Source organism: Cylas formicarius, unplaced genomic scaffold (assembly GCF_029955315.1).
Source record: "Cylas formicarius isolate icCylForm1 unplaced genomic scaffold, icCylForm1.1 PGA_scaffold_8__14_contigs__length_24414737, whole genome shotgun sequence".
Classification (NCBI taxonomy): domain Eukaryota; kingdom Metazoa; phylum Arthropoda; class Insecta; order Coleoptera; family Brentidae; genus Cylas; species Cylas formicarius.
Genome location: NW_026844361.1, coordinates 12,262,192 through 12,285,199, shown reverse-complemented (window position 1 = coordinate 12,285,199; position 23,008 = coordinate 12,262,192). Strand labels below are relative to the sequence as shown.

The following is a 23,008-nucleotide window of genomic DNA, read 5'->3' as shown; positions in this document are numbered from 1 at the left end:
TGGTCGGAACACTGGAAAAGTTGGTTAAAGTTTCCGGTTGCACTTAAATTGTTGTTAAATTGTTTTTTCCAATTGTTTGGATGCAATTAAATAATAATAACACTCCAATCAATGTCTCTCACTTTTAAGATATAATTAGTTTTCACTCCTTTTTTTCTAAATGTCATTTACAGTAAAATTTACAATTTTTTGGCAAAAATAATAATGAATTGGGGTTCCCCAGCTTTTGTGTCATAAAGGGCCGAACAAAAAATGCAGATATTGACCTGAGGTGTCTTTTACTCGATGAAAATCCATTTATGAAAATAAATAGGAACTAAATACACTTTCCATTTTCTACCTTTCTTTAGTGATATAATTTTATTTTATTCACAATTAACTTATTCAAGTAAAATGTTAACACCAAATTGCAAAAATGGTTGAAACGTACGTTTTAACAGAAATAATTCAATTCTAATTATAAAATAATCAGAAGTAAATAAACGCTATGCATTGCAATTGTTAAATATCTACGTAGGCGTAACAGGAAATAGATTTCATTTTATTATTTTTTATCATCTACAAAAGTATCATCTTTCACTTTTCTCAAATGGTTTGCTATATATATATATATATATATATATATATATATATATATATATATATATATATATATATATATATATATATATATATATATATATATATGATGACACTATATTCCGGGATATCATCCGTTCGCTTGTTGAACTCCGACTGGAATCCTGCATCCGACTGGAATCCTGCAAATCTTGCATCCGACTGGAATCCTGCAGACGTTTCGCCAAAATCTCACTTGGCATCTTCAATGCTCGCGCTCTGAAAACACTTCGAACACATATATATATATATATATATATATATATATATATATATATATATATATATATATATATATATATATATATATATATATAGTCAATTGTCGTCAAAAACGTGTTTTTCTGTGTGTGTGCATAATGAGAATCTTGACTATTGTTTGTAAACGCTCTTTTATGTTCGTTAATGCGTTTGTCCAATATTAATTTTTGGACAAGATCCGCATTTCAACCTGTAGAGACCTGATTTTTGAGATTTTGGACATTTCGTTTTATGGTTTTTTAAAAATTTTCTTAATGTGTGTTAGTTCTGAAAGCTATTTTTAAACCACATTTTGACAAATGTTTTGAAACTTTTTCATTGGGTTCTCCTATGTATATAATTGTTTTAAATTGTTCGTGTTCTGTATTAGGTTTCGGATAAATAGAGTTTACTGTTGTCTGGATTTGTTTTTTATTTATAATTTTATCGATAACGGACCGATTGTAGCCGTTGTTCAGTGCAATTTGTTTAATTATATTAAGTTCTTTGTTGTAATTTTCTGTTGAGAGTGGCGTATTAAAAGAGTGAAATGCAGCCATTTTATGTGTATAAGGATGATTTGAGCTGTTATGTATGACTGTGTCCGTGTGTGAAGGTTTATGATAAATGGAAAAATGTAATTTGTTTTGCGTTTTCATAATAGTTAAATCTAAAAAATTAATAGAGTTATCCTGTTCAATCTCGATAGTGAATTTTATACGATTAGACGAAAATTGTTTTGGATTAATCAACAAAATTACGTCGTCTTTTTCATTTTTTAGCGTTTTTTCTTAAAAAAAAATTAAAAATGTGCAGATTGCCTAAAATGGAGACGCAGATATAGTTCAAAAAATGTATTTTATCATATATTTTTTTAATTTTTCAATTACTTTGTTTTAACCCTACATAGTTATGCTTATTTTTGTGTGCAAGAACCCTATGTGACTGCTGCACGCCTATCGAAATATGTGTTTTCAGTTTTCTATTAATAATAATTACTAAATTTATGATTGTCACATTTTAATTAATTAAACATAAGCAAAATAATTATTTTAATAAGTACAATAAAAATACAATCTTCGTATATTCCCACTCACACCGTGTGCCAGAATCAGAATCAGAGACTGAATCTTAATCTTCTAGAGCCGTAGAACTATTTTTATTACAAACTTTTAAATAAATAAAAATATTTCTTGTAAGATATTTTTTCGTCAAGTCTTCCTAGAAATATCTGAAATTTTTGAAAACAGCAAAGTTCTATGAATATTTTTTTAGATTTTTTTTTATTAAAATATACCTAACGGAATGAAATAAAACTCCCTTACAACCTCAGTGATGTAAAATATTCTGGACTGTAGGTGAGAAGAAGTTCGAATATTTCACCGAAAATAATTTGGCAGTCTCAGCTGTGCATTGTTGAAAAGTATTTGGGTTGATAATTTTGTTTGAAGAAATAACTGTCAATTAATTTATTACGGAACAAACCCTGTACCTTTTTATTTATGTAATTTATATATATATATTTTGAACATTAACTATGGTTTTGTTATCTCTTTGTGATTTCGAAAGAGTTGAAAATGGTTTCTTAACCGCATCAAAAGTACAGGTTTATGTATCTGTTGGTATCACTTCTCCGTCACGTTCTTTAAATAATATGCTGTTTTTTAGCCATGCCTCCATATTTAACTTCAAAATCTTTCACTGCAATAAGCGTATTTCCTTCCAGGTTTTAACGAAACATATTATTTTACTTACTTTACATAACAATTTCATCCGCTTTACCCGTTTCTTGTCGGTTATTAAGCCCTTGTTTTAAAATTTTCGATTTTAACCACTTAAAATAATTGCACAAATTATTGAATACTATTTAAAGGAACCAAACTTCTTACAAAAGGGGGTAAAACAATCTTAATATTTAAAAAAGTCTAAACAGATGAAGAATATAATATGAAAAAAACACCAAAACAAAATTTGAATTTACGAACACTGCTATGGCGTTTCCGTTTGACGATAGTTAACAGTGACAGTTAACGTGACAACTGATATTAATGAAGCGGTCATAGCCCACTTACATTGTATAATAATATTTTTTTTTATTTATATAATAATTGAAAACTCAATACAACAAAAAATAAATAAATTATCACATTGCCAGTTTATCTTCGAAACATCCAACTGAACCTTCATTTTAATTGTCAACCTAATGCAATTAACAAAATTTAGAAAAATACATTATTATTTATTTATGAATGTATGCCCTTTGTGTGAAATATAGGCAGATACATTACAAAAGAATTTTATGTAGAAGTTAATGGAGACTATATAAAGTTCTATGAGTTACGAGCAAAACGGTAAAAACAGCCGTTAGGTCACCGCCTTTCTTTTCTCGTCAATCATTCACACACTCAAGAAAAGAGCAATCACAATATGATTTAGAATTCAGCATCGTTAAAGAGAATTTGCTTCATTTGCTTCAGCAACAGCATATGTGAAGGGAATCTCAGAAAAGATCAGTAGAATAGCGAAACAATACAAAGTTAAGACGGTATTGAGAGACTCAAGAAGAAAGAATGTATCTACCAAATACCATATGAATGCGGAATATTACAATTGATAAAGACACAGTGTTGTCGAAACAATTGTCATGTGAAAATATTTAATTTCGCGAAAATCTGAACTTTTAGTTCTTATTTATTTTGGCAGTTAAAATATACAACATCAATTTTTATATGCTAAAAATACGTGCAGAAATGCAAAGTTTTACCGAGTGTTGGGCGGAAATTTAGCTCTTGATTCGCTGTCGAAACTTCCATAAAGTCTAATTTGAATAAGATCCTAAATTGGAGAATATACTGAAAGGTTTTTTTTTAACTTTAAGGAAGTTTATTATTTTATGTACAGGTTTTTTATTTGCGAAATTCGTAATTTTTAATTTACTATTAGTCGTCTCTTTTATTTTTTAGCGTGTTTTCTTAGAAAATATTTAAAAATGTGCGGGTTGCTTAAAATGGAGAAGCAAATATAGTTCAAAAAATGTTTCAATTACCGAAGAAACAAAAAGTTAGGGGAAAAATCTGAAGTACCAAACAACACGATATCAAACGATGCGAAGCTCAGGTTGTCCACAGTCACAACAGGAAGTTTGGCAGTTTTAGAATAAAAATAAGTCCCCACTTGATGACTGATAGCGATACGTCTGTAAACAAAAAAATAATTTAATGGAAGTTTGGACAATCTCTTAGTATAGGCATCATTATCGTATCAGGTAATAATTTTAAATAACGCCGGTTATAACAAAATAATTATTGTGTCTTTTAAATGTCGGATGCGAAAAAGGTCAATATTGATCGTTTTTTATTTTGCGATTTGATTTACCGTTCGCTTGATATTCAAACGATGAACAGCGAGATGCTCCTTGAATTTTACATTTTTCACGTGCGTTTGCGTAATTTTTGATTGGCTGCAGCAACAAGTCAGTTTACGCTTGTTTATAATTTAAGTCTACGAAAGGAAACCGTTCGTAATATTGCGATTGCTTATCTGGGTGCCTGTCAAAAAATATCGAACAAATTTTAACCCCTGAAACAGTAACAGTAAACTAAATAAGAGAAAAGAAAAAAAATAAGAGAAAAACGGATTTTAATCAAATAATTAAAAAATAGAATATATATATATATATATATATATATATATATATATATATATATATATATATATATATATATATATATATATATATATATATATATATATATATATATATATATATATATATATATATATATATATATATATATATATATATATAAATCAAAAAGTAGAAAATTAAATTTATTGGAAACCAGGTACATCAACAAAATGATCAATTAGATTTAAATACTTCTCCCTTATTAAACTTAAATTCTGACAAAACCATTAATTAAGGTTTTATTGTCATTTTTCGATATATATATATATATATATATATATATATATATATATATATATATATATATATATATTCTCACGTATTGATTCACGGATGGAAAAATGTGATGACACTATATTCCGGGATATCATCCGTTCGCTCGTTGAACTCCGACTGGAATCCTGCATCCGACTGGAATCCTGCAAATCTTGCATCCGACTGGAATCCTGCAGACGTTTCGCCAAAATCTCACTTGGCATCTTCAATGCTCGCGCTCCGAAAACACTTCGAACAGTGTTCGAAGTGTTTTCGGAGCGCGAGCATTGAAGATGCCAAGTGAGATTTTGGCGAAACGTCTGCAGGATTCCAGTCGGATGCAAGATTTGCAGGATTCCAGTCGGATGCAGGATTCCAGTCGGAGTTCAACGAGCGAACGGATGATATCCCGGAATATAGTGTCATCATATATATATATATATATATATATATATATATATATATATATATATATATATATATATATATATATATATATATATATATATATATATATATATAGTAGAAGGTAGTTTGTAAATATTACATTTGATAAAGACACGGTGTTGTGGAAGCAACTGTCACGTGAGAATATATAATTTCGTGAAAATCTGAAATTTTAGTCCAATGGATGGTTGTTGGGAAAACAAATTTCAATTCGCTTCTTCGAACGACAACCTTGGCGATAAAACAGGCCAAGTATAGACCGCATTCTTCCCAAACGTCATTTAATTTATGCAACCGCGCTTAAAAGAATTCAAAAATCATCTCGAACCGGATCTTCTAAGTGCATCTTATTTAATCAGTTTACATACGCGGTTTTCCACAAACGTAAAGGTCGCCAAAGTCGCAATTTAAGTACACATTTCGCAGTCGAAATTTGTTCCTACGCGGTGACTTAAATTTCTGCCATATTGAACTTTAATGCTGTTATTACTCTATCCTTACTAGCCGACTGTTGCTCAATACCGGACAACCTTGATCGGAAAAATCGTTTCTCGCAAGAGAACAGCTCATCGTTGTCCCACGTCCCGCACATTGTCAATAGAATCCGCTCCTTCGGAGATCAAAAGTGAAAAACAATCAACAACTACGAAAAAAAAATTGATAAATGTTACCTGGATGTCCCGATAAAATAAAATGTGGTCTATATTCTGATATCTGCATCAAATAAAATAATCAATCAATCATCAAATAAAATAAGGTGGATATTACGCAATCTGCAGAAATCAAGTGGGGTTATGTCCGGTGACCTAGGAGGCCAAGGATCAGGTCCATTTGTAGCAATGCATTTATTGGTTGAATGCGGTGGTTACGGTTGAATACGGAAGTTACGAGAATGGAGATTATGTCTACTTTGGATTATAAATCCTCAGAATTTTAAAAATTCGATTCGTCAATCTACAACATATATTTTGGCGGCAAAAAATCTTCTATCTCTGCATTCCCCGCCAAAAGCCAAAAACCTGGTCGGAATTTCTAAAGGCAAAAATTAATGTTTTTTGTTTTTAATCCTTGTTACGGTATTAAAGGAATTGTCAAGATATGCTTCAAAATATCCAAGAATATCCACGTCTTCATTTATAATTAAATTCTTTTTGCATTATTTCTAAATGCGGGATTCGTAATGGATACAGGTTTATATATCGTTCTCGTGCCTTTAAAGACGACTTACTGCATGACAATTATTAGTCCTTCTGCACTTTTCTTCATTAAAACCAATTTTTTGACAACTAGTTTTCTATTTGCAGGACTGTCTTAATTTTGTACAGTCTTCTTTGAACAATCTTTGGAAAAAAGAAGGAAACTAAAAAATGTTACAATAAATGTGTCGGTTTTTGTTGACTCGAACTAGCTAACGTTTTGCGAATCATCCTGTTGGCTTGTTCAGAGCTTCAGCTTCAGTCAAGCTCTGAAGAAGCTTATTATTACGATTAGTGAAACGTTAGCTAGTTCGAGTCAACAAAAACCGACGCAGGAGGAATCCACAAATTTTATAAAAAGTAATACAGTAGCCTGTGGAAGTTTCTTTGAAAAAAAAAATAGAAGTTTTACTTCGTAACCACTCATAGCCATTTAGTCTAAATGAGAAATGTGCTGATAATTTGCTGATTTTAGGCTAATATTGCATACAAACTTTTTTGTTCTGTTGGTGATTTACTAACGTCAGAGTAAAAAATATACAGTGTGTTCCATTTAAGAAGAGTACATTTTGTTTTTATAATCGTAATCAGTGGGAAAAATGCTACTAGTCAGCTATGTATCGAGCCGGACGCGACAAACGGAGACCGAGCGCTTATTTTCGTCAAAACGCACGAGCGTCCAAATTATTACCAAACAAAATGGCAACTTACGTCACCGCGCCAGCGAAAACCTTAACATTTAGTCGAAAAATTTAGTTTTTAAATTTTTTTAATAACGTCGGCAATTTAACCAACCACGTGCGTATATTATTATCGGTTTTGCCGTATTCGGTTAATTTTACGACCGTATTTAATTATTTTCCCGCGGACGCCGAATACGGATTTACTGTGGGACGAAAAGCGAAAAAAGAAAAACACGCGTTTTAGTCCATATTTTTATCGCCCACCAATCATACTTGTCTCCCATGAAAAAGGAGGTTTCAACATAATTATATATATATATATATATATATATATATATATATATATATATATATATATATATATATATATATATATATATATATATATATATATATATATATATATATATATATATATATATATATATATATATATATATATATATATATATATATATATATATATATATATATATATATATATATATATATATATATATATATATATATATATATATATATATATATGGTGGTTAATAAAAAACAAAGAAAATAGAAAGCTCCTTTTTTCTTTAACACTCAATATTTCGTCAATTTATTTGTTGACTTCTTCAGGAGTGAACTAAAATTTAATGAAAACAACCGATCGATCAAACTATGTGCAGTGGTTGAGCATTACATAAAAACAGGACATGAATTTGACTACAGCAATCGTAAAATTTTGCAATGTGTCAACAATTATAAAGCCCGACTGTTTCTTGAAATGTGCCATATTAACAAAAACAAAAATTCAATTAACTACAAGTCTGATACACAGCAAATAAGCAATATATACTCACGATTGTTTTAATTGTCTGTTATGTAGTTTGACCTGTTCTTTTCATTAAATTTTAGTTCACTCCTGAAGAAGTCAACAAATAAATTGACGAAATATTGAGTGTTAAAAAAAAAGGAGCTTTCTATTTTCTTTGTTTTTTCTTAACCACGGACCGCCACCCGATATCCTTTGAAGAAATTCCGCGAGTCTTACATGTGTGTTGTAAATTCTTCCGGGTTTTACGCCGCGTCTGTGTCTGGCTGGCTCCAAGTGGAGGTAGTCCTCTGCTGACAACGTTTCGGTAAGATCTCACTTGCCATTTTCAAGTCGGGTCATTCTGCTTCTCGTCTGAACTCGGCTTGAACTTTGAAACTTGAACAGTTCAGTGTTATTCTAGTGGACTATCTAGTGGCTACCCTAAAATTTTCGAAATTGTTATTTCCACAACAAAACGAAACTAAACATTTTGTCTGAACGTTCAGCCTTGGGGACTCTAACGATCGATGAGGCGACGAACACCTAACAGCGATCGGAGACATGGAGGCCAGCCTAATGCCGATTATATAGGAATTGATGATGCACCTATGGAAAATAATTTTCTTGTTAAATGTTGCAAGTCAAACGTACGGAAAACGCTCTTCCGAAAGCAAATTGTCCAATTTTAGGGGCTTATTTCTATAATCTACCGTAATTATTATTTCTAAATGGAATTCTTTACCATCTGTGCAGTGAAACTCATATCTGGTCGTACAATGTCACCGTTGGTACAGATGGAATCAGCTCAGAAAAAAAAAAATTTCTTTTTTTTTTGTCTATTGTCCGTTGAAATTTACGGCCATTTAAACAACCCACGAGATAAATAAGCCTATAAGAAATGGCCGTGATCGAACACTGCCTTCCATCTTATTTTCTCTATTTTCTTCTGTCCCTTAGGAAACGCGATAAGTCTCCGAAATTCTCAAAATAAATAAGAACTAAAAGTTCAGATTTTCACGAAATTATATATATTCACATGACAATTGTTTCGACAACAGGGTGTCTTTATGAAATGTAATATTTACAAACTACCTTCTACTATATATACCGAAAAATGACAATAAAACCGTAATTAATGTTGTGAGAATTTAAGTTCAATAAATAATAAATAATTGATCATTTTGTTAATGTCCATAGCTTCCAATAAATTTAATTTTCTACTTTTTGTGGCTGTTTGTAAAACATAAAAATTGTCGTCAAAAGTGTGTTTTTCTGTGTTTAAGTGTATAATCATAATTAGAATATTGGCTACTGTTTTTAAACGTTCTTTTATGTTGGTTAATGCGTTTCTTGAGGGATCTACTTGTTTGTCCAATATTAATTTTAGGACAAGATCCGCATTTCAACCTGTAGACACCTGATTTTTGAGATTTTGGACATTTCGTTTTATTGTTTTTTAAAAATTTCCCTAATGTATGTGTGTTAGTTCTGAAAGCTATTTTTAAACCACATTTTGACAAATGTTTTGAAACTTTCTCCCTGGGTTTTCCTATGTATGTAATTGTTTTAAATTGTTCGTGTTTTCTATTAGATTTCGGATAAATAGAGTTTACTGTTGTCTGGATTTGTTTTTTATTTATAATTTTATCAATAATGGACGGATTGTAGCCGTTGTTCAGTGCAATTTGTTTAATTATATTAAGTTCTTTGTCGTAATTTTCCGTTGAGAGTGGCGTATTAAGAAGTCTGTGTATAAAAGAGTGAAATGCAGTAATTTTGTGTGTATAAGCATGATTTGACTGTGTCCTTGTGTGAATGTTTATGGTAAATGGAAAAATCTAATTTGTTTTGCGTTTTCGTGATAGTTAAGTCTAAAAAATTAATAGAGTTATCCTGTTCAATCAATTATGTAATGAGTTAATGCAATTAAAAAAATAATTCAATTGTCTGTCCTTTCCAACAAAGCATGCAAAGACATCATCCACGTATCTATACCACCATAGAAAACTTTTACTTAAAGGATGTTCTTGTATGATATTTTCCAAAATTATCCATAAAAATCTCGGCTGACAAAGGACTAACTGGGTTTTCCATAAGAGAGGTAAATCTGTCCATTAAATTCAAAATAATTTTGGTCTAAAGACACTATTAAGCAATCTAATAAATCTTGTTTCACTAATGGGTGAAATCTACTGTCTATTGTCGAAACAATTGTCATGTGAAAATCTATAATCTCATCAAAATCTGATATTTTAGTTCTTATTTATTTTGTTAAATAGATTTTCATCAAGTAAAAGCCACCTCAGTTCAATTTTTGAAATAAGGAACATAACTAGCGAGAAGAATAAAATCACAAAGTGATATGGTCAGGTAGCAAGTTCAATTTCAAATATAGATTTTAGTTATTTAACGGAATTTGCTGAACTTGGAGAAGCCGAAGGGTTAGGAATTATTTTTTAAAGTTTAAGAATTCTTAAAATGTTCGTAATAAAGGTTTTCCAATATCAGCGGTAAGAGTAATAAATGAATTATTTAATGCGGCCTATCATACACACCGATCGGATTTAGTAACCATTCAATAAAATCCTAGAGATTAATTGTGTTTAATACGAAATCTAGGTCGACACTCTTGAAAAGGGCAGACGCTTCGGTGCATATTATGTCAAACATTATTGTGCAAAAAATAAAGAAGGAAACCTTGGGACTGTCTCCAATTCCCACCCATGTATTCTGCCTATATATATATATATATATATATATATATATATATATATATATATATATATATATATATATATATACATATATATATATATATATATATATATATATATATATATATATATATATATATATATATATATATATATATATATATATATATATATATATATATATATATATATATATATATATATATATATATATATTCACGTATTGATTCACGGATGGAAAAATATGTTGAAAAAATATTCCGGGATATCATCCGTTCGCTTGTTGAACTCCAACTGGAATCCTGCATCCGACTGGAATCCTGCAGACGTTTCGCCAAGATCTTACTTGGTATCTTCAATGCTCGCGTTTCGAAGTGTAATAGCCCTCAAAAACAGTTGACAAGGTTCAAAATTGGTTAGTCTTTAACCGCTGATTTGTTTTGGTCGGTTGACTAAATGTTCGAAAGCAACTGAGCACACTTCATTTCGTTTTCAAATATTATTCTTCATGCAAAATTATTTTGTGGTAAGTCCCTGTAAAACGGAAAGTTTCCCAAAATCTTACTTTTTTTTGAGAGTCAAGTTCTTTCATTCCTGTTTTAGGTTATTATGAAGATTATAGATGCGGTTTTCTCTGAATTAGTGGGGCTCCTTAAGAAAAAAATAATGTCACTCGCATTTATTTTTAAAATTAAAAATTAAAACTAATTTCTTGTTCTGAGAAAACCCACTTAAGTAATATGTTTACAGATAAAATTTTCTTTAATTAAATTCTGAAAAGTATTATAACTTGTTATTTTATGAATTGTGTGTTATGAAAGTCCTGCAAACTGATTGCAATTTTCTATTAGCAACAACCTATTCTATTTATACTTATTCAAGTAGGCCCGTGGAGTAGGTAAAACATTATGGGATTCCTGAAGAACGGGGTTAATTAAAAAGAAATAGTTATTTCCTTATTCAAAGTAACATTAATTTCGAGAGACGAAAGGTGTCCATCCACCAGGATCTCAGCGGAGATCCCAAATCGTTTCAAGGCACACCAAGACGCGTGGAAGTGGCAAAGCTAACGACATACACGTTCGTCGTCGACTGAAAACAAATGAATCAGACGTAAAAAAGATGAGTCGCGTATAAAAACCATCATCCCGAGTTGCCGAAGATCAGTTCGGCAAACTCATTTTAAGTGAGAGTGTTTAAGAACTGACGTGTGTGTGTGCGTCTGCTGAACCTTTAGATAAAATTAGTAAGTACGCCATCGGACCAGCCTTCTATACGGTGTCTCGAATATATTATGGACTGAGATTACGCGGCTCGTGTGTAGTTTTTGTGCCCAATTTTGGATTTGTTTCGTGCGCTCAGCAAAAATTAGTGACGTGCACGGGAAACGGAAACAAATTTGTACGGTGGGACGTTCGATAGCGAAATCGCTTACATAAATAAGAATTGCAACTTACAACAATACGAATTTTTTGTATTGAGGTGAACGATATATGGAATAAAGAAAACACGTTGCTAATAAATTCTAATTTTTCTTATTATTCATGAACGAAAAGAAATACTATCATTATAAATGTATTGTACAGGGTCAAGAGAGAATAATAAATACAGTAGTTATATATTGTTAGGGTTACCGAATAAAGCGTGAATAATAAAACATACGTTTTCCTATTAATAATAGTACAAGGCCCTAAATCGATATTTTCATTTTTCCTAGTTTTCACACTTGCAAAAAATCACGATCACTCATATTTCAAAATAAACGAATATATTTGGATGAGTATGTATGTATGTATTTATGACGGTGGGGTGAAAAGTGCCCGGCCTGAAAAAGAAAAACGATGTTTTTATATCTTTTTTTGCTTTATTTTTTAATATATTCTTCATCAACGCTGATAAATTTCTCATAACCACGTTCTAATTGGGTTATATCATTAGCCCCAACCTTGTTTTTCGATAAAATTCCTTTATACTTCCTTGGAGTTGGTTCCCCTTTTGCAACCCGCTGTTGTCACTGTTTCTTATTTTCAGAGGTGTAGTGGTGGAGCCGAGTCTCAGCAACAGTTATGAATCGGCGCAAAAATTCGTTTTTTATTTTTCGAACCACTTCGCACACGTTCAACATACACCCTAATACTTGAATTTTTTCCTTAATTTGTTTTGGTGTAAGACCTTTCAAATAGAAGTATGCAAGACGTTGTATGCAAGCTTGGTAGGAATGGTATTTAAACTTTTACCCTTCCTTGTGTCTAGGACTATTGCTATAAATATAGTTCGACCTGGCAAAACCATTAGCTGACAGCTCTCTGTTTACATTAAAAAATGAAATAATGAACAGAGTTTTTTAGTTCATAAACGGTGTTATTTTTCACACAATCACACGATCTTTGTTATCTCACCGCAGAGAGAAACCTAATGGTGTTAAGTCATATAAACCACACTCGATTTAATCAACTTCTTGAAGAAGTTGACGTAAACTTTTATCACATAAGGAGGAATTGAATAGTGTAGGCAGCAGATATAAATAATTAAGTTTATATAATCTCATAGTTGTTAAAATAAATATATTCTAATTAAAATGAAATAAAAAAATTAATTTATCATTTAAGTTTATCACGAACGACACTGGTCAAACACAATCGACTTTCTCTGCGACATAAATTTGTACTTATCTGGCCACAATACCTACAAAGTTTGAAATTTTCAAAAACAATTCCATTTCGACACCCCGTAACTTCGAAGTTAAACATTTCTGGATTTAAGTTTCGCTTTTTTTTATTTGCTTAATGCGCCGTTAACGTTTATAAAATATGTGCGATTCGAAACTTTCACAAAAGGCGCGTATGGGCTAAGGATAATCCGCATTCAAATGCAAATTGTATTTTGTCAGATGCTTGTTAATAAATTACTTTTTCAATGTAATTGTTAAGGAGATAACTTCTAAATGTTGAAAAGAACATTTTTCAAGTTTTGTGTATTTATCTAAAATTTTATTGTTTCATCTATTTCCGTTTGCAAGATAAAAAAATATTAACATTAGTTTTGGCGACGTTAACTTTGAAACGGTGACTTTCCTTTAGTCCGTTAAACTCCACCAGTGAAACAAAATGAAATTCAACACAAGCAAGCAATACAAAATTGCAAAAATGGCAGTTTGAAAGGCTGGAACATTTGCGACCCTAGATCTCAAAACCGAGTGAAGCGTTGGTCAATAATTTCTAAACCGTAATTATCGACATAACTACCGTTGCCACATCTATACGTTAATTTAGTTACGCAACCTTCGAGGTCGTCATCTCAGTCGTAAACGTTTAACATTTATCTTAAAATTTTAGAGAAACATTTCTGGTTGTGGTTAAAGTTGGTGTTCAGGTCTCTGGTCTCTTTTCCTGACATTTCCGGCAATAAAACATCTGCCGCAATACGTAAAGTTTTATTTCCATTTCAATTCATTTTTAGTTGTTACTCACCAAGTAATTTCAAAAAAGATTAAAAAAGAAATAGTAATAAGAGGACGTAAAATATTTCTTGCCAGATATTTGCAAACCGATCGGATGTGCCGAGCAATTTTTGGGAACTTATAGCAAAGCAATATGCGAGTGTTTCCAAAGCGAAATATATTATAACATAACATTATAATGGCTTCGGCCATATTGTAAACGAGGTATAAAAATTTGTGACAAGACAAACTGAGTGTTACGTCAACGCGAAATCGTATGCAAATTTGTACAAATAATTTGAAGAAGATCCGCATGCCGCGGTGTTTTTTTTTTTTTTTAAATATCCTTGATGTGTTTTTGTGCAGCGATATTAGAAATGTTTTTCACGAAAACTGCCCACGCGTATTTTTTAATTAAGTATTTTTTTGCCTCTTTGAAATGAACGTAAAGTGCGGAGCACCGGCTTTAATCTAGTCGATAAGTTGGGAAATTATATTTAGAGAGTTACATGAGCATCTAATTCGACATTTTCCTGCAAAGGACGAACCGTATTGTCAATTTTCACTATATTTAGGAATTCAATGTTTCTGTGTTTCTCCACTAATTTAAGCTCTAAAAGCACTAGTTTTTGTTAGTTATTATTAATGAAATCAGTCGAATATTTAGACCTTGGATTGGCCTCCACGCATTCCAGACCTTTACCCAGCAAAATATAGACTAATTGATATATCGATACGAGTTATCGATATCATAAGCGCTTAAGACTTTTTATTCGTTTAATGTTTATAATTTTTTTCCCGGTTTTCGTTGTAAGAAAAATTCCGTATTTTATATAGTAGACCCGAAAAAATGTATAAAGTCGAATTTACTAAAAAAAAAAAGGTGACTATAGAACTGAAACATCCTTGTCAGGCCGTTTTCGTATATCTTATGGTTTTCCAAATTCCAACAGTCCTCATCCAATTTAAGCCACCCTGTAGATACCCAAGACTTAAATCGACGTTTTACGTTTAGCGATCATTTATCAGTCGTTCCTAATATCAAATCGGCAAGGAAAAAAGAGGCACGATTTTTTTCTAACACGCGTGTTCGTCCCATGTAAGTTCATTTCACACAAATTCGCTTTTACTTTTGACGGTCTTCCGATCATGTCGTTTATCTGTCTCCATTCATCACGCGAGTTAATCTTAATTGGAATCACGATATTTGAGTACACGACACCGGCGAAAGTAGATTTGAAAAAATATTACCGATCGAGATCATTTTTGATCCATCCATATGAAAAAAAAAAATGAAACACATAGTTGTGACGAGTTTGCAAAAAACATAATTCCAAAAGAAATTGCTTGTATGCTTCGACCCCATACAAAACGCACTTTCCTTAGAAATGTCTGTCTCTTTCCTTCCATTTTTTTTTCGTATTGTCTCCACTGCATAGTCATCTCGTTCCACATTTCATTCATTAATTTTATGACTAGCATAATTCTTTCCATTGCTCTTTGTGTTTTCTTAATTTTAGTTTATTGCGGTCTTCGAGTACTATGGACATTTTTTGTGATAAAACTCAGCTTTCTAAATGCTACAAGTCTGCATGTCCTCTTGCAATACTAACTTTCCTCCATTTCTCAGTATTTCCACAGTCACTCCGTATTTTTCAGAAGCTTGTCCTTCGTGTCTCAAAGATTCCTTTATTTCTGATTTACTTCTTTCAAGATGTAGCTCTGAGTTCAGGTTTTTTACTTTATGTTTTAGTCTTTTCTTTATTTCTTGTCGTGCGCGATATGGTTTAGTGTAGTATTCTTTTTGTATACCGGGCGTTTTTTAATTGAATGTAATATGTCCTAAATGCTTAACTTTTGAGATACAGAATGGTAAGGTTTTAGATATTTTATTGAAATTTGGCACACGTCTACGACCAAAATACAACAATGGCAGATAGGAAAGGAAATTTAATTTCTTGATTTTCTTCAATTCGATGTAAGGTTTTTGCTCAAAAAAATAAAAACCTGCACTTTCTCTGCACGGTCTTAAGTAATTGTGTAGCTGTTTCTTTAAAATTCTTCGAAAAATCAATTTAATAAGAAACACTGGAAGTATACTTCAAAGAGTGCACGGCAATGTGAGGAAAGAGCTGAAGCGTGTAACCTTCAAGGTTAATTAGTTTCCTTTTTTCAAAAAGGTTGTTATTATTTTATTAACACTATTTAATTAATTAATTATTTAAAAACTGACAGTTTCGTACTTAATTCCTTTCACTTCATTGAACAATTCAAAAGCATACACAAGATGAATCCCTCTTTACCAAAGTTCCTATTCCTGAAATTCTCAACATCATTTCAGATATATTAAAGTAAGAGAATCTGGAACCAAACCCTCCCACCTTAATTGAAAAATGCTTGTCTCCACTATCACCAGTCATTATGGAAGCCTTTGGGAAGAAAGCTCTCGATACCTTTCATCTAAAACCAAAATTATGGAAACGCCACGTCGATGATACTTTTGTCATTTGGCCTTATGGTGAAGAAACCCTAGTAGATTTTCTTACATATTTAAACTCTATATACACTAACATACGTTTTACCATTGAGTTGGCAACTAATAATAACCTTCCATTCTTTAGGTCAAAAATAATAGGTTATCAACTCTCTTGCTTACAGAGCGCTAAAACTATCTCAGCCCGTCACTGAATCCAGAATTAAAACACCTTACCTCTGTTATTCACTCCAGTAATTTCCACATTAAAGATATTAGGCGTCACATCAAAAAATACACTTCACCACAACCTTACAATAGCAATGAGGCCGAAAGCAATCCTACACTTCACTGGTCACATATCAAAAGTTCTAAAGAAGTATAACGTCAAAACCAGGTTCCATGCATATGCGGCAAAGAATATATTGAAGAGATCGGTCGAAAAATATCAACTAGACTCAAAGAAGACGGAAGAGCCTTAAAACTAAAATTCTTACATGTAATTATTCTATCAACGAAAAATTCGAGAGTCTATAGGAATCTATAAGCATAACAATCTTAACCGCGACCCAGTTCTCTACCTGTCATCAATTTAGCGCCGCCTCTTCAAACAATATATAAGCAGGTACAGTTTCAGTCAAGCTCTGAAGAAGAAAATAGGTTGATTGGCGAAACGTCAGCAACTTCCACGCAGGAAGTACAGCGATTTTTTTGGAAATGCGCTTTATTCCTTATTAAAAAATTCGAGCCGTTTGTTCCATAAAAAGAATTTACTTTCACTGTCGCAAAATCTGAACCGCTGTACTTCCTGTGCTGAACAGACGGTTTGTTTTGAGCACGGCATAACCTATTTTGTCATAGTATCGACACACTTTGTAACAGAATCGAAAACATTTGCAGACAATCGTACGGTGAAATATCAATTCAAGCGGGGATTGCCAATGTGAATTTTAAACAATGGGCGCTGATGAATTCAGACGCCTGAAAGAAAATAAAACTCTACCGAAGTACAATCGAGGTTTATTTTACGCAACAACGCGTAAAGTATTCAAATTTTATTTAGACAATGTGCGTGGAGCAATTAGGTAAATTTGGTGCGAATGATAAATTGTCCGGGGATTGGGAAACGCTTTAAATCCCGGTCAAAGTAGCAAATAAAACATTAAAAATTAAATAAATAATAAACAATGTTTACCCGCTTTAAAATATGAGTACAAATTTAATTAATAATAATTATTATTTTTCTAAGACACGCTACTTTAATACTTTCGCTTCTTCAGAGCAACAAAAACCGACGCAGAAGGGATCCAGAAGTTTTATGAAAAGTAATAACAATAATATTCTATCTATTCAGTATATTCCGTTTTCTTTATTTTTTAATTTTTTGTTTCAAGCCGTTCGACAGGATGATTTAATCCAGCGGGACATAAGGGAGTGACTTCAGGATTCCCTTTGTGACGTTTGTTGATAAATCGAACTTGCTGACGTTTCACCAATCATCCTGTTGGCTTCTTCAGAGAATAAATGAAACTAATGGTTTTAGCAGAATTTTAAATTTTAAAATATTAATTAAATTTAATATTTAACATTAACCAATTAATCAATAAATATTTAATATTAATCCTGAATCCTAAAGAGAACTTTTGTTGCTATTATGGTTTGCTTTTTTTCTTATGGTATCTGTGAGACAAATCCCCGTACTTTTAAGAACTTTTCAAATTGCCGGTTCTATTGAGCACTTAGATTTTTTTATTTGGCGTTTTTCTAGCAGGACTTGATATCTAGTTCCGCTTGCAGCGGGATTGTGATTCTTTCGCTTCAGCTTGATCGAAAACACGCGTCACGTTGATGTTTAGGCATAGTCAATAAATATCGAAAATAATTTCCTTGGTTATGATTTTCAGATTTTAAGAAGGGAAACTTTGCTCTTGAGCCTCGAAATATGCAAGGTCGGAATTTACTTATGAATATAATTATGCTGATGTAATCCTGAGTTATGTTTTTAAAATCATTTAAACAGTGAACGGCTAACATAATTTTTTATAATCTATATTTTCTTGCCCACAAAAAATACACAGGTGTGGGTCAAAAAGTAGATATGGATACTAAGTTTATTTATTATTATTTAGAATCTTAGCAGCATCCGATATCTATTGGAACGTCGTTCGGATTTAACTTAATACTTTTCGGTTATCGAATAAGATGAAAATGATTAACCATACACCTGAAACTTTTTTCTGTAAAAGATTTTCAAATTGAGACTAGATATTTTGCTAATGAGTGTCTAGATTACCGTTTCTGGGTAAGATTTTAAAGCGAAACACTCTGTTTTTGGAATGTTTGGTTTGGGGGTGTTAAATGGCCTTAAGCTACAACAGGAATCAGAAAAAATTTGCATGTGCTAGAAAGTTAATAAGATTTCCAATAAAAAAAAGTTTGTTATGTTTTGACGTCATTTTCGTACTTAATGTTAATAAAAACGGTAAAACTTGCAAAACTGCAATTGCTTCTGTACTAAACATGAAAAATAAACACCCTGTATTCGTTTAAAAATCTTAAATTAATTGCTTAACTTGCTTCGTCTTCGAGGTGCAGGGAGTCAAAATTTTTACAAATAAAATTTTACTTTCAACCGTTTTATCTGAAGAAGAATTTCCTCGCAAAATTCAATTAGGTTATCTAATTTTCTGATGCCGCTCGGCTGTGAGATTTGTCGCCCGAAGGCGGTGTTGTCCTTAATAGAATACTCCGAATCCGGCGACGATGTTTGCGAGAAGAGAAAGCTCAAGCTATGCACGCCACTCGATTATCTTGATAATATGTCTGTTGGGCTTTTTTGAGAACTTGCCACAAAGCCGACTCTTATAAATTACTTGAAGGCAAAGCACCCCCGAACAATTGAGAACATTTCTATCGTACGATGTAGAGTTTTCGACTCTGTCCGTGGCACAAGTTACATAGCTACGGTGTCAGTCCCAACTGTATCAATGGTTTTTAACCGTGGCACAGACTAACAGAAATTAATGCACAGGTTGAATCGAGAACTTTTTTTTGTGAAAAATAAACTATCTACCTAAAACAAAATCTCTAAAATTCATTTAACAAAATAAATAAGAACTAAAAATTCAGATTTTCATGAAATTATATATTTTCACATTTCAATTGTTTCGACAACACCGTGTCTTTATCAAATGTAAAATTTACAAACAGTACACTCTATTTATCCGAAATCTAATAGAGAACACGAACAATTTAAAACAATTACATACACAGGAGAACCCAGTGAAAAAGTTTGAAAACATTTGTCAAAATGTGGTTTAAAAATAGCTTTCAGAACTAACAACACAATAGGAAAATTTTTAAAAAACAATAAAACGAAATGTCCAAAATCTCAAAAATCAGGTGTCTACAGGTTGAAATGCGGATCTTGTCCTAAAATTTATATTGGACAAATAGGTCTGTTCATAGATATAAGAAAGTGACTAACTATGACTAAATATGGCCTAACAGGTCCGTACTTTGCTTAGAATTTAATTATTTGGGGTTTTGTTAGGAAATATACTAAACAATATTCATTTATGTATTTATGTTTATATTTAAAGTAAAATTACAAATTATTTTTATTACCTACTTAAATTGCTTAAAATTATTCACATAATATATCAGTATCACTATCGCTCTCATCGCCTGTTCTAATTATTATCTGTTCTATATTATATGCAATATGGATATACGATTGTTCTGCTTTTTCTTTATGTTTAACAGAATTTGCCCAACTTTGTGGAGGGATGTTAAAAACTTCGGTTTCTATAAGTTTAAGGACATTGGAGTTAACACGGGGAGAACATTGTTACGACGAATGGCAGATTTCAGTTGGTGCCAAACATGTTCAATGGGATTAAATATACAGTCCTAGATTTTTTGCATAATTATCACAGACGTATTCCTTTTGTAGTTTCAAGCTTTGTAGAACCTCAATTAAATGCTTGTTGGTATAATCTTCGTTAAAATAAAAGTCGTTATTATACATGTAGTTTTGGATTGTTGCTTTTGTGTCACATGAGGAAGGGATTTTAGTCAACTGTCTACTGTGATAACTTGCATTGTCAATTACAATTACGCTATTAGGAGGAATGTTTGGAACTAGTTTGTTTTTAAACTAACTTTCAAATAAATCAGCGATGGTGTCTTCATGGTAATCCAGAGAAGAATCATTAATATTTTTCGCAGACAGAGAAAGTCCGTTTGGAATCCACCCATCTTTGGAGCCAGCAAGCAAAATAGTTATTCTTTTACCTCTTTTTGATGGCGCGTTTGTTTTACACTTATCAGTTGAGTCAAGCCAACCCTTTTCCGGGGTGTCTTAAGTGTCGAACCAGGTTCCATCCAAGTAAATAATTGGCCTTTGTTGTTCTCTGTAAATCCTAATTTTTTCTAGATATTCCAGTCGCCATTTCGCAATTCTAAAAGATTCCATTAAAACTTGCCTTTTGTCAATTTTTTTAGACCTAAAACTCATGTGTTGAATACCCTTCCATAAGGTAGTTCTGCCACATTTAACACCGGTTTTATCTTTTTCAAGCCTCCTAATTAAGATATCTAATCGTATTTTATCTTGATCACTTTCATCTACACTCGAGAAAATGTCAGCATCGCTTCTTTTTTTCCTCGCTTAAATGGGATTATTCAAAATTTTCCATACAGTTGATGTTGGAATTTTCGTCAATGTGGTCTTTTCTTCTAAAGATGCTTGCTCGCTGGCACCACGTTCAATGGGAGTAAAATAAACATGGTTTATAACTTCCTTAGTCTCAATAGAATAGTGTTTTCTACATTTGGGCGGGAGCATCTCTTGAGATACACTAGACTCGCACATATTTTGCATAATTTTTATTTTTAGAGATATCAGTGACTTACCATCAATGTCTGCCAAATTAGACTAGTAAAATTACGTTCGCCCGCCACTGGCGCATTTTAAAAAGATTGCGGCACACTAATTAATGTCTCTTGATAATTATTAACTACTACAATATAGAGACATCGAGCAATCATATAATGTCTCTATTTATAAACGAACTTAATCCTTAATTAAGTATGTTTCAAATAAACAGAAACACACTTCAAGTTTTATCTTTATCTGCTTTTGTTGACAAAGAAATATTAATTTAACAAAATGAAAACATAGAAAACAGATTATTAGTATGGCTATCGCCAGTTGCGTGCATGCCGACAATTTTCTTTAAATTAAAAAATATCACAATTTCGTATTTGATATATTTTAAGAGGCCGCACAGAATCGATGCCAAGGAAAGACGTTCTACAAACAACGCAGATGTGTAGATATCAACAAAAGAAAATTAGCGAGATATTTATAGGCCGAGCGATTATAAACAACTCGCGTAATTGTTTTCAACCAGGAAAGGTTAAACACAGATCTCGAAGATACCTTCGGTTTTTCGTAAGCGCCCAATCACATTGAACGCCAACTGAAGATTCGTCTCCGTTATGATTTGAAATTAATCAATTGGAATCAACCTTTTTGTAAACTTTGAAAAAAGTCGGTCGCTTTTAATTCATCTCATCGTTAAGGGTGCGAATGTATTTTATCGGTATGATTGTGACTATAAACTGTTGCTTCACAGACGGTGTACACCCAGATTGTTTTAAATTTAGATATCCTCTCTTTAAGAAAGGAAATCGAGAGCAGCTATCGTCTGGTATCCATCATGGTGACCTTTTCTAAGGTAATGGAGTCCCTACTAAATTGGTTAGATACCTCCAGTCTAACTCGCTTCTCGGTGACGTCCAGTTTGGTTTCAGTTCCGATGGATCCAATACTAGGGAAGTTTTATAGATATGGGAGAGCATAGTTGGGAGCTTGGAGAGTGGGTCACAACTGCTCTGATGGTGTCCATTTGTCCTTCGATTGTGTTTACTCCTTAAGAAACTTTCGATCTATGGTTTTAGAGGAACTCTGCTGAAGTTCTTTGAATAACATCTTTCTTGAAAGCAACTCTTATTTGAGAATAGTATACTTTGCTTTTTTCCATAGCCACATCTCGTATGGCGATGCCTTCAAAAGAGAGCTACTAGGTTGATGGACGGAGTCGGAGAGATAATGCTCCTTCCTACTCTCTTTATCTACCACAGTTTGCTGGGCAGTTATAGGAGGAGAGTTTTGTTAATTTTACATTCTGATATACATGATCACCAAACAACATCAGGCAACTTAGTAAGAATTGGTGAAACGGCTGTATCGAAGAAGTTTTATTCTTATATGGAGGTTCCACAAAATATTAAACTCGTTCCAAGTGTTTCTTCTTGTAATGTTTATGTTAATATGTTGGACCCCTGCTGATAAGGATCGACCATGTTCTAAATTTGATAGAATTCCTTCATTTGCCTAAACCTAATTATTTTTACGTTGTTTATTTTCAAGTCAAAAATTATCTTTTTATTTTT

The 23,008-nt window shown here is 32.1% G+C and overlaps 1 protein-coding gene across 2 annotated transcripts in view; it reads left to right on the top strand.

The window, feature by feature from the left end:
• Positions 1 to 11,751: 11,751 nt before the first annotated feature.
• LOC132706107 (serine protease filzig) overlaps positions 11,752 to 23,008 on the top strand; it is a 65,259-nt gene continuing 54,002 nt past the window's right edge. For both annotated transcript variants that reach the window (XM_060677217.1, XM_060677218.1), the window contains exon 1: positions 11,752 to 11,880. The gene's annotated coding sequence lies outside the window, so the exon portion shown is untranslated. The remainder of the gene's footprint in view (positions 11,881 to 23,008) is intronic.